Source organism: Triturus cristatus, chromosome 7 (genome assembly GCF_964204655.1).
Source record: "Triturus cristatus chromosome 7, aTriCri1.1, whole genome shotgun sequence".
Lineage (NCBI taxonomy): Eukaryota > Metazoa > Chordata > Amphibia > Caudata > Salamandridae > Triturus > Triturus cristatus.
In genome coordinates this window covers 139,948,657-139,960,945 of record NC_140590.1, presented here as the reverse complement: position 1 = coordinate 139,960,945, position 12,289 = coordinate 139,948,657, and the positions used below count along the sequence as shown (strand labels likewise).

Below are 12,289 nucleotides of genomic sequence, written 5' to 3'. Positions count from 1 at the left end.
ACTGCAGGCCAATCCCCTAAGCAGCACTTCAGCTTAGGGATAGTCTCTCCTCAGTTTCTTCTGGTTCCACTCCTCAGCAAAGGTTTCTTCTTGATTCCCAAAGTGATCTGAAGTTCTTGGGTTTGGGTCCCAATATTTAAACCAAGTTTCTCTTTGTTCTCTGAAGGCAGAGAGGCATTTGCCTAGTCCAAACCAGTTCTGGTCAGTCCTGGAGCACTTTGTTTACATGACTCCTTCTTTCCTTTCAGAGTGTAGGGCAGAGACATCAGACACACCACAGGAGGTGGAGCCAACATTTCGGAGGGAAGGCACAGCCCTATTCAGGTCCCAGGTGCAACTCCTCCCACCCATCTAGATCCAGATCTCTATATTCAGCCCTTGCTGACTCACCCTGTCTCCTGGAATCTCCTAGCCCCTGTCACTCAAACCCCAGACAAGAAATACACAGCCTAGCAGAGGCAAGTTTGGTTGTTTAGACAAGAAAATACCTACTTTCTAAAAGTGGTATTTTCAAACACAGAATATTAAAACCAACTTCACTAAAATATGTATTTTATCATTCTAAGTTCAGGCATACTAAATTAGAATTTCTACCATGTTCCCAAAGTCAGTTAGGATTATAAGATGTAACAATCGAACTGCGTATTCTGGCCTATGAAGAACAGGTAGCCTTGCAATAGTGAAAAACGAAAATGGCTGTAATTCGCAATTAGAACATGCCACACACACCAGGGCATGTCCTATCTTATACGTACAATGCACCCTGCCCTTGAGCCTACCATACTGGGGTAAGACCAGGATTTCTCTGGTCTTAATTCTGGCGCTGCCTCCTGAGGCAGCGTCAGAATCAATGGGTGTTGCGGTGGAATGCCCACAGCAACACTCATTGCCCTCCCCTTTCACGCTAAGCATAGCGTAAAAGGGGGCCTTTTTTACAAGGCAGCATTAAGCCATGTTAAGTGGCTTAATGCTGCCTTGCAAATAAGGCAAAGCCCCTATCACCACAGACACGTCCTAAAAAGTGACGTTCCCATGACGATAGGGGCTTGTACATATACCCCAGAGCGCCAAAGGTGTGCTGTGCCATGTTGCCTTATTTTGAACTTTTGATTGGCTGTTGTTTCGAGATTCAGGCAATTAGATGGCAATTGAAAACTTGCAGCATCAAGTTTGCGGTTCATGTCTGCCACGCCGGTGGTCAATTTCATCTTATGAGACTGCAAGTGTTCCTTCCTCCAGTACAATTTCCTTCATTGTGAATCCAAAGTAAAGTCAATATGTGTCAATATATGTCTGTGTACTGTAACCCATCTTTAACTAGTGCTGGTGTTTTTTAATGGGCGACACTGGCATTTATTTTTAAACACCTGCAATTATTTTTGAGATTACAGTACACTGTGGCACCCTCAGCCTACCATTTAAGGACAGCACAAGTGTTTAGCAATTCAGGCCCAGTTTTATCAAAGGGTTGCGTTGCCCTTGCATCCCGTAAGGCGACGCAAGCCCTTAAGTTAGATTTACTGTGCCACGCAGATTCACCTTGCGCGGCTCTCAGTGACATGGAAATTCTGGAGTAATGCACGGCAGTGCAAGTTGCTGCCTTGCATTACTCTGCATGGGGAAGATGTTCCATGGGCGGAGCGTGGGGTTTCTCACACATCCACCCAGAGATTTTGAAGAACTTCCCAGATTTACTAAGACTTGTAAACCTGGGACTGCGTCACATTGCTACACCTTCCCAGGTGAGGTGTAATGTGGAGAAATATGTTTATTTCTCCTCGTATTGCCTCATTCTGCATGTGTTGCATTCAGTAGAACACATATAAAGAGTAAAATGGCCCTGTAGATAATTTTGGCAGAGGAAAGTGTCCCTTCTTGCACAAAAACAATCCTAGATGTAAGGCAGGTACCCTTGAACCATGGTGCAATGGTGCCTGTGTTGCTGCTGGGCACCCACAAGTGCACCAGCGCAGAGAAAGAGCAGGAATGCTCCATATGTCAGTAATTATGGCACATTCATTCTCTCTCCATTTAGCACATTTAACCAGCACTTGTTTAAGCATGATGGTTAGCAGGTAATGCTGGCAGTATCATTCTGAAGCAGTGACAGGAGCTGTGTGTGCTGCTGGCTGCACCACGAAAAGGTAATAGCCCTGTCAGGCAATGTGCAGTTTGGCCCACTGTCATCATAACCCTGAGGCACTCCAACATTGCCTATGCCAGCTGAAGCGCGACAAGCTCAGAGAAGAAGTACTTACAGTGGGAAAAGGACGTCTGTCAGTAGTGTGGGCCTGCAAACACTTCCATCAGTTTGTATCTGTTAATACAAGCACTATAGTCACTGATCAGCAAGCTCTTGTATCCACATGCGCAAAATCCAAAGTCAAGATGCTCCTCACCTGGAGGGGTGAGGTTTGAGTCTGTAGGCCTAAAATATCTTCAAGCCTAGAAAAACAGCATTCCCACAAGCTGCTTCTCCCATTTTCCACCAGCAAGCTCTGGCCTGAGGAATCAATTGCAAAGAATATCAGGGATGCCTTGTGTGCTGAGCTGCTCACTGGCTTCCAGTAAGGCACACATCAAAAATGCCTAATAAGAAGGTCCAAGCCTTCTGGCTGTCACGGTACTGGCTGACGTTCAGCAGAGGCGAGATTTGGAAAGGGTCAATAACACGCCTTGACATTGTATTCTTAAGGAACTCTGGCATGTACATGGTTAACCTGCCTGCCCCAGGGAAGGGTTCATACTCAGCAGTGCAAGTCTGGTTATTCCTAGAAAACAAGTTGTGCAGCTTTCTCATCAGCGTCATTGAGGTACAGCGGCTGCCAAATAACGTAAGAAAAAAGGTCTGGTTTCCTGTTCTTGTGAACTTGTAGAGGACATTCTTAAGGTCTGTCACTTCTGAAAGAGCCTGGAGGAGGACTGTCTCCTCTCTGACAATGTTAATACTTTCTGTGGAAATCTAAGAAAAGACCATTGTTTTTAACTTATCGCTGTAGGGTCAGCATCTTCTCGAAGTATTGGATGAATTTGCACGGGAGTGAGGGTGCACTGAACTGGAGTGCACCCTCACTCACAAAGGCATCACTAATAGCGAATGCGGCATTTTTACCATTAAAGTGACCCCTAACATGTCCATAACTGGGCTTCTTATTTATCGGCCCCCTGGCAATGCTACTCCTTTCTGCAACCAACTAATTGAAATAGCGACGCAACTAGCTATCAAATATAACAACTTCATGATACTAGGCGACCTGAATCTCCATTTTGAAGATCTACTTGCCAAGGAAGCTCAACTCCTTAAGACAGCCTTGCACGCTCTGGGGATCACTTTGCTCTCCACTTCACCCACACATAAACAGGGCCACCTCCTCGATCCCATTTTCGCGACTTGGGAAGGCATTAATATACAACCTCCGGTCCCTATCATATGGTCAGACCACCACATGATCACGTTCAATATACCCAAGACCAGGATTAAGGATAATGCCCACAAACCTGTATATGCCAAACGTCGAAATTGGAAAAACTATACCCCAGAACGCCTCTCTGACGAATTAAAAATTCACCCCCCCCCAAAGGTCTATCCCTTCAAGACACCTGGAATTCTTACGAACTCTGGTTGGGTAAGGCACTTGATAAAATCGCCCCCTGGACTTGCAAACCCCCAGCCAGGCGAACAAAATCTGAACCGTGGTTTTCAGAAAAATTAAAGGCAGCTAAAGCCCGGTGCAAAGGGATTGAAAGAAATTGGAGAAAGAACTACTCCACGGAACTGAAGGAAAACTACAAACGTGAATTAAAGGCCTATCAGAGACTTATAAGAAAGGAAAAAAGTCTCTTTTACCAAAATAGAATTGAACAGTCTATAAATCCCTCTAAAGAACTGTTTCAGATTTATAGACAACTAACAGACACATCGAGCCTGGATACGCAAGACACATACTCTGATGAGTTATGTGAAGAAATTGCTGATTTCTTTGTCAACAAAGTAGACAAAATTCACGCTACTTTCTCCGCTCCCCCCACTCTGGGTACGATACCTCCCCGCCCTCATAAATCCACTCTTACCCATTTCTTCACTCCGGACAAAGCAAAACTGTCTAGCATAATCAACAGTATCCACTCAGGCTCCCCAAACGATGTGTGTCCATTAGACAAATGCAAAGACATCATGGACAGTACTCTCTTGGATCAAATATGCCATCTCATCACCCTATCCTTCAAAGAATGTCACGTCCCTGAGGCTTGGAAAAACGCCCAAGTCATCCCCCTGAAAAAAAAACCGAACACTCCTATTACTCACTTTCAAAACCTCAGACCAATATCTCTATTGCCTCTTTGCGCCAAAATAATAGAAAAAATAGTGAACTCCCAACTCATGGCGTATTTAGAGCAAGAAAACATCCTCCATCCCACCCAATCCGGCTTTAGACCCAAATACTCCACGGAAACTGCTGTCTTGTATTCCACGGAATTTATCCGCAAGACGGTGGACGAGGGTGAAACTGCAGCGCTGGTCATGCTGGACTTAAGCGCCGCTTTCGATACGGTGCTACATGCCACGCTCTTGTCCCGACTCTCCGACATTGGAGTAAAAGACGGCGCACTGGAGTGGATTAAATCCTTTCTCTCCAACAGAACTGTCCAGCTTCACTGCCCGCCTTTTAAATCATCCTCGCGGACCGTGAGTTATGGGGTTCCACAGGGCTCTAGCTTGAGCCCTACTTTGTTTAACATCTATATGGAACCCCTGGCTCAAATCATAGAGAACTTCGGCGTGGGCATAGTTAGCTACGCCGATGATACGCAGCTCATGTTCAAGCTTACTCCGGATACTGACAAGTATGCCTCAAACTTCTCGGAGTGCATGACTGCTGTCGCTAGGTGGATGGACAGTAATTGCCTCCGGCTAAATGGTGACAAAACTGAGGTGCTTGTGATTGGGAACAACACCTCCCTTTGGTCTCAAGCATGGTGGCCTACATCGCTTGGCGAATGTCCTCAACCGGTTGAGAAAGTCAAGAACCTCGGGATCATGATCGACTCGGATCTTTCAGGTAAATCCCAAGTCCACAAGATCATTGGCAAATGCATCGGAACACTAAGAATGCTTAGAAAAATCATTGACCTTATACCTATTACAGCCAGGAAAACCATTGTACATGCTCTTATCACACCGCACCTGGATTATGGGAATGCCCTTCTTCTGGGCATTAACCAAAATCTTCTTCACCAGCTGCAATGTGTACAAAATGCAGCCGCCCGGGTGGTACTAGGCCTTCCGAAAAGAATCTCGGCCAAGACTGCACTGTCCAAATTGCACTGGCTCCCCGTAAGGGAAAGAATAAAATTCAAGAGCCTCTGCTATGTTCACAGGATAGCCCACAACAAGGGCCCCTCATACCTAAGAAGCCTCATGACCATCCATCGCCCTACTCGTCATCTGAGGTCTTCAGGAATGTCCCTTTTCAAACCACCCCGCGTTCAAAAAGCTAAAATCGGTGGCCGCTCCTTTAGTTTTCTAGGAGTGAAACTCTGGAACGCTCTTCCGATTCATTTAAGAATGGAACCCTCTGAAACCCTTTTCAGAGCGAACTTGAAAACACACCTCTTTCCTCAATAACTCGGGCCCCTTCCCGTCCTGTTGTCGCGGATGAGATTTTTCAGCAATCAGCGCGGGGATACACAGCTGTGCAGCCATGCGCTCAATAAATGTTTTATTATTATTATTATTATTTTCTCCACAATGATGGTTGTCACCATCACATAAACCTACAAGGTACTTCTACCTCTCAGCACAGTGATTTCTACTTTTGGCATTACTGTAACAGTCAGTTCTAACAGTGTGCCACCGTTCAAAGGCAAGGTCTTGGAAGAATTAACTGAACACTTAGGGTTTCAACACATTTATGGCTGCTTGCTAATGTCAATAATGTGTATAGCCTGTCATGGCCTCAATAATGAATGCTCTGCAAGCTTCCACAGTCACAAAGTCCCCCATACTAGAAGCTTGTGAATTGAGGTATGGCTGTAAAGTTAGGATTTTTATTCCATAGGATGCACTTGAATCATATCTTGATCATGAGAGTGCAAGGCAGCATGACTTGTACAAGAAGAGAAGAATGAAATTCCATGGAAATCGTAGGAGATACACAAAAAGAGTGATACACATTCAAGGAGACCATGTGCTCGCCTGATCAATACATCCTCACATCGATGATCCATCATTTTGCCCAAAGCCATATATTGTAACTGACATAAAGGACCATGACCCAGGATGAGGAGACAGACACGTGGTCACCCACACACTAATGCATGCTGATTGAAGATCCCTGTGAACATTCTTCTAAGTATGAGTTGCTCACCATTGAGGGGATCCCTGAAGAAGCTGGCCATCTGATGAGTTTGCACCTGACCCTACAGATTAATCAACATTTCCGTATCTTTAGCGACAGGGAATATCCCCAGCATGATTATCTAGCATGCATCCTTGCCCTTAGTGCCAGACTGTTAGGGAATCTGAAATCCTGAATTATATTTTGATCCTAATGGCATGCTAATCTATGCATGGTTTGTTATGTGATTTTGATAAGTTCATAAAGCACAGCCTGTTAACCTGGCAGGTGTCCTGTGGCTAAAACCAACTCCAGTATATGCACTCTTCCCTATATCAGATTACTTAAATAGGGTCGTTTTAAGCATTTCCAAAAGAGAAAATAGATATCCCTTGATTTCAGAGAAGGAGGGAGGGCATTTCAAAATGTGTCTGGAGACTTGACCTCCATTGTGAGCGTGATTGTAGATTGTGGTCCTGAGGACACCTACAAGGTCTTTGGCAGGATCCCTGATATTTATCCTTGATATAGAGGGAACCCTTTTGTCTACAGTTGGATGTACCAGACACAGTGATTTAAACAGGATTGTTTTTCAACAGGAAGTCAGTGGAGCACAGACCTATATGATGAAACATGCGACTATCTTTTGAGGTCAAAAACGTAGTTGGAAATCCTTAATAAGCACCGTCTGAGCCCCGAATACAGCCTGTTGCAAAGTCCGTTCTCAATCATACTAGATACTGTGACCTCATGAGAAAGAAAGGGGAAGATATTTTTGAACATTTTGAGGTGAAAAAAACATGTGGACATTCCCTTATTAATGTGTTTAGATAGAAAAGGCTAATCATCCAGGACTCTAGGGAAGGATATGTCTCCAAACTCAATTGGCCTCCAAATATCAGACTTATTAGTCTTACTTCTGCCGAGAATAAGTATCTCTGTCTTGTCTGTATTCTTTTTTAATCCATTATTCATTATTTAATGGGCAGCAGCTGACAGACAAGCGTCCAAAGATGCACTGTTGTGCTCTTGATTGTCATATATGGAGATACTAAGCTGAGTATCATCAACATACATTATAAAATGATACCTAATATAAAAAGCCCAAGTTAGTTTGGCCAAGGGTGGTTGCATATACATTATAATGTGGGGCTCCATGATGAGCCCTGGGTCACGCTATAATTCACAGGAAACAGCTCTGACAGGGAAGAATAGACTTTAACTGTTTGGTCACTAAGATATGATGCATGTTTACAGGAGCCTAGGCCTGTCTGTAACAATTTGAGGTCAATAGCCTATCCTTTTAAATGGAGGGGCATATCAAGCATTCCTTCATACTGGACAGAGGACCACTGTCCCTGGACTGGGTATAGCACATAAAACGGTGGTGACAGTTTACCATGTTTTGAGATAGTGACCTGACCTTTTCATCTGTTTTACTAAAGAGTGTGGCATAGAGACGTCTCTTGTGTAAAGGCCTGCTGTTATGTGAGACCCAGAAACTTGCGCTGACTTCCTGTGCGTATGTCGATTGCATGTGCATGTACAGTGTACATTTAAACATGCATGGTAATATGACTGTGTGTGATTAGTCTCTGTACTGAAGACATTGGGTTCTATTTTGGATGCTCCTGGATTGGCATGGCACAAGATGGAGGATTACCCCAAACAGTGGAAATGCAATGCCTGCATTTACTGTGGCTGGAGAGTTGAGATCCGGACACTGAATCTAAGAGGAGGACCTTTAGACATTCTATGAAGACCTTATTAGCAAAGGATTGCTGATTAGTCCTTCCTGAGAATTGCCACTTGGTTAATTTTAGGGGGTATTAGTGTGGCACTGTTAAGCAAAGAGAGGATGTTTGTAGGTCAGGCCCGCCAGTTTGTCTGTCCCTGAATAATGGTGCCTAATGGTGTGACCACTGCCATTCTTTCACTGGAGCTAAGGAACATTGAGCAGATTTTCAAAATCTGAATGTAACTCTGGACATAGAGTGCCTGAGAAACAGTTCAGTCAGCGAGACCTAATCTTGAGTGTAAAAGACTTTATGCATAAGGCAGGCTGTTTTAAAAAAAACCCTTGTTACTTTACAGGAAGTCAGTGAATGATCTTTCTGACTTCGGTGATATAATCGTATTTTGAGACTAGGAGATTTCTGGATTTCCAGTGAAGACTGAATGAAAGGGGGTCATGGAGGAGGACCAGAGAATGTAACACTGTTACGGGTGAGTTCCAGCACCTTCTTTTGCCTTGAAGTTGTGTATTAGTCTGCAACAGATAATGATCAGCTATGGTGGTTGCAGTTACGTTTTTTGATCCAATCATCAGTGTTTAATCAGTGTCCAGTACAATGTGCATATCGACTTGTGACGTGAAAAGTCACTTGATATTTCTGCAGCAATTTTGTGTTTTATAAGAAATGTAGAAGCCATTAGGAATGATTGCAGTAGGCAATATTGAATCTCAAATATCGACAGGACAGAATATCATTCTCACAATATTGATGGAAAATATATCAAAAGGCAGCAGCTCAGAGGGAGGCAAGGATTTACTATTCTTACCTTCACATCTACGTACATCGAAGATACTTATATCCTCCCATTTATTACGCCCATATTTGTTGCTTTTTTGATCACCCAATTTTAGACTTTAGTGTGGGCAAATCTCACTACCTGTGTCTCACCCAGAGTAATCACATGGTAAATCGATTGCGCATATTTACCACCAATGTAAAGGGTGGTTGGTTTGAAGCACATGAACGGATGAGCACACGTGTGCACACATGAGCGGGCTGCATGTGTGACAGTACCAATATGTATAGCTCGGTAATTCCACACAGGTAGCCTGGTGCAGAAGACACTCTGAATGGTTAGATATTATCCTGGGATAGGTCTTATAATAGTTGTGGGCACTCATTGGTAAAGTCAGTATGATTTATTGATTTGACTGCAGTGACACTTTATTATACACATGAGGGAAATCTGCCTTGGAGTGCGATCTCTCTCCTCTTTTGCCTACAAAGTCGAGCAAGATATCAAAATGAGGTGAAACATGTGTGCCAAGATTGATTATGCAAGTAGCAAGCACATATATGTAGATATTTTGAGGTGTCCAGAACTTTCATATTTTTCTTCCTCAGCTCACGATCAGAGCTCAGGCCTTTTGTCACCCTGCTGGGCCAAGTTAATTACTTCCCAGAATACGGAACAAAGGCCTTCCCACACAAAATAAATAATTAACAGTGCTTCCCTCAGCTCATGAGGAAGGTAGGATGGGGAAGAAAATCTGCATCTGTTAATTACCTATCGCACTGTACCAGGGTTGGTACAGCCCAGGCTCACCAAACAAAGGAGGGAGTCCAGACTACTCGAGCCAACACAAGAGGAGGTGCCTCTTTGAAGTTTTGGTGGGAAAGTCTCTTGTAGTGTTGACAACTTAGGTTGGTGCTGATGCTCCCAGAGGAGATGTGACCAGTGACTTCTGGATGATGCCATCTTGAACTGCCCCAGCATGCTGTGCAGGGGGTTGAGACAGGGGTGAAGAGATGATGTGGCACTGCAGGATTGGCAATGGGTGCATTTCTCTAGAATCTTCCATCTAGAAACTTTTGCACAAGGGAGAGATAGGGCTTTTTGCTGTTGCACTTTGGACAGTTTGTCCTGCCACAGTAGCAGCCGCTATTGACAACTGGAATGAAATGCCCCCTGATGCCCTAAAAGACTAAGGACTATGTATCTCCAAGGGTCAGTAAGGTTGGCCCCCTTAAATCCCCAAAGGACAAGTTGGGGGAAGATCTGGACTTCCGTGAACTAGCAAGAGAAAAGGAGCACCAGAGACAAAGGAAAGGAGGGGACCTGGTTCAGGGAGCTGTAAAACCAGCATTATTATTACAGGATTATGCAACACCCTGGAGGTGATGAGGTGTGCTAACACTGTTCCTAGTGGCTACAGCTTTCCACCAGGAGTAACTTGAGCCCCAGAACTTTGAAAACAGCCCATCGGAAGAATAAGTGACGTTACAACGCGATCAAAATGATCGCGGAACGTTACATCGCAGTATTTACAACGCACCCACGTGGTAATGGATGTTTCCCCATCGGAACCTGAGTTATGCTCACTTTAAGGATTTGTCCTTTTGCTCCCAACATGGATTGAAGCGTGTGGTGCTCCACTACAAACACTGAGATTACACTCAGGGGGGCCAGGTCCGGGGGTCAACGGAAGCTTCATTAATTTTTAATAAACCTGGGAGGTGATGTGCATGGGGCCCCCTTCCCTAGAGCTGCCTGGGGACATCATCCCCAGGCTGTTGTATGCCAAAGAGGGCCCAAGACCCCATCTCTGGGCCCCCACCCAGACAATGGAGGGGGTGTGCCATCACACTGCCCGAGTAGAGGAAAGGGACTCCAAGCCGCCGATAAAGAGTACCCACACAGTACATTGTTTCTCTTCAGTCAGAGCCCGGCCGACAAAGGATGGGGCCCTGCACTCTTCAGAAACACCAGGGCTTTCAGGGAGAGAGGTTAGACTTGTAAAGAGCAGGACAGATAACATTCTGCAGCGTTGTCAGTAAGTCTAGCAGTTTTAATTGTGAGTTTTCATTGTGAGCTCCTTCAAAAAACATGCTATGTTGTGGGTTGATAACAAATGCCTGATATATTTTAAAATGCAGCATTTACATTTCTACAGATAGTTAGGTTATCTGGGACTTTAATTAGTCCCAGCTGTAAATATCCTCCTGTCGCTGACCCTTTTCTTTGTCTCACACCACTAACAAGTGCAGGATATGTTACCTCCTGCCAGGCCCGGTTCTAGAGGGTGGGGTGGGCGGGGTGGGCCAGGCCCACCCAAACATGAGCCATGGCCCTCCCAGTGAATCTGCCACCGATGTACAACTACAATAAAAACTGTGCAGATAACTGGTGATTTACGATCCTGCTGCAGAGTAACCATTTGTCTGTAGTTTTTAACTGCTGATAAACTGAATTTTATGGGAATAGCTCAGTGGGTTACTATCTCTGTCACAGATATCCTTGTGTTACTTGCAGTTCAGAAGTTACTATCCTAACATAGGACAGTGACCTATGAACTGTCTTTAAAGAGCTGCAGACAAACTTCGCTTTTTTGTATTGTGATATAGTTAGAACTTCTCCATTCCTTCATTATTCTAATGTTGCCAAAAAGAGTTTGTTTGGGCAGTTATACATTTTTATCAGTAAAGCCAACCCCCAACCACTGGAGTACTCTTTAAATCCTGAGTTTGTGCTTCTCCAGTCCAAACCCCCGTAAAATATATTGCCCACCAGTATGGATGACGTGATTTCTACACCTTGTAATCCTCATTGGCTTATGTGACATTCCCCATAGACTGATTTATTGTCTCTGTATAATGTGTGCTGTTATGTAAAGTACTGTGACACCCTAAACTCATATGAGTAGCGCTATACAACGAATGGAATGGATATGAGAGAGGGGCAACGGAGAGATGAGGGGCACAAGTGGAGGGTGGCAGTGAGGGAATCCGAGGAAGAGGTCATGGGGTGGGGAGCTACGGAGAGATGAGGGGCGCTGGTGGAGGGTGGCAGTGAGGGAGTCAGAGGAGGAGGTCACGGGGTGGGGGGAACTACAGAGAGATGAGGGGCACTAGTGGAGAGTGGCAGTGAGGGAAGCCGAGGAGGAGGTCACAGGGTGGAGGGGAACTACAGAGAGATGAGGGGTACTGGTGGAGGGCAGCAGTGAAGAAATCTGAGGAGGAGGTCATGGGGTGGGGGGGAACTACAGAGAGATGAGGGGCGCTGGTGGAGGGAGCAGTGAGGGAATCTGAGGAGGAGGTCATGGGGTGGGGGGGCTATGTAGAAATGAGGGGCACTAGTGGAGGTTGGCAGTGAGGGAAGCGGAGGAAGAGGTCATGAGGTGGGGGAACTACAGAGAGCTGAGGGGCACTAGTGGG

General features: G+C 45.1%; 1 long non-coding RNA gene across 1 annotated transcript in view; it reads left to right on the top strand.

The window, feature by feature from the left end:
- Positions 1-12,289, top strand: part of LOC146809050 (uncharacterized) — a 213,697-nt gene that overhangs the window by 120,746 nt on the left and 80,662 nt on the right. The window lies entirely within an intron of this gene.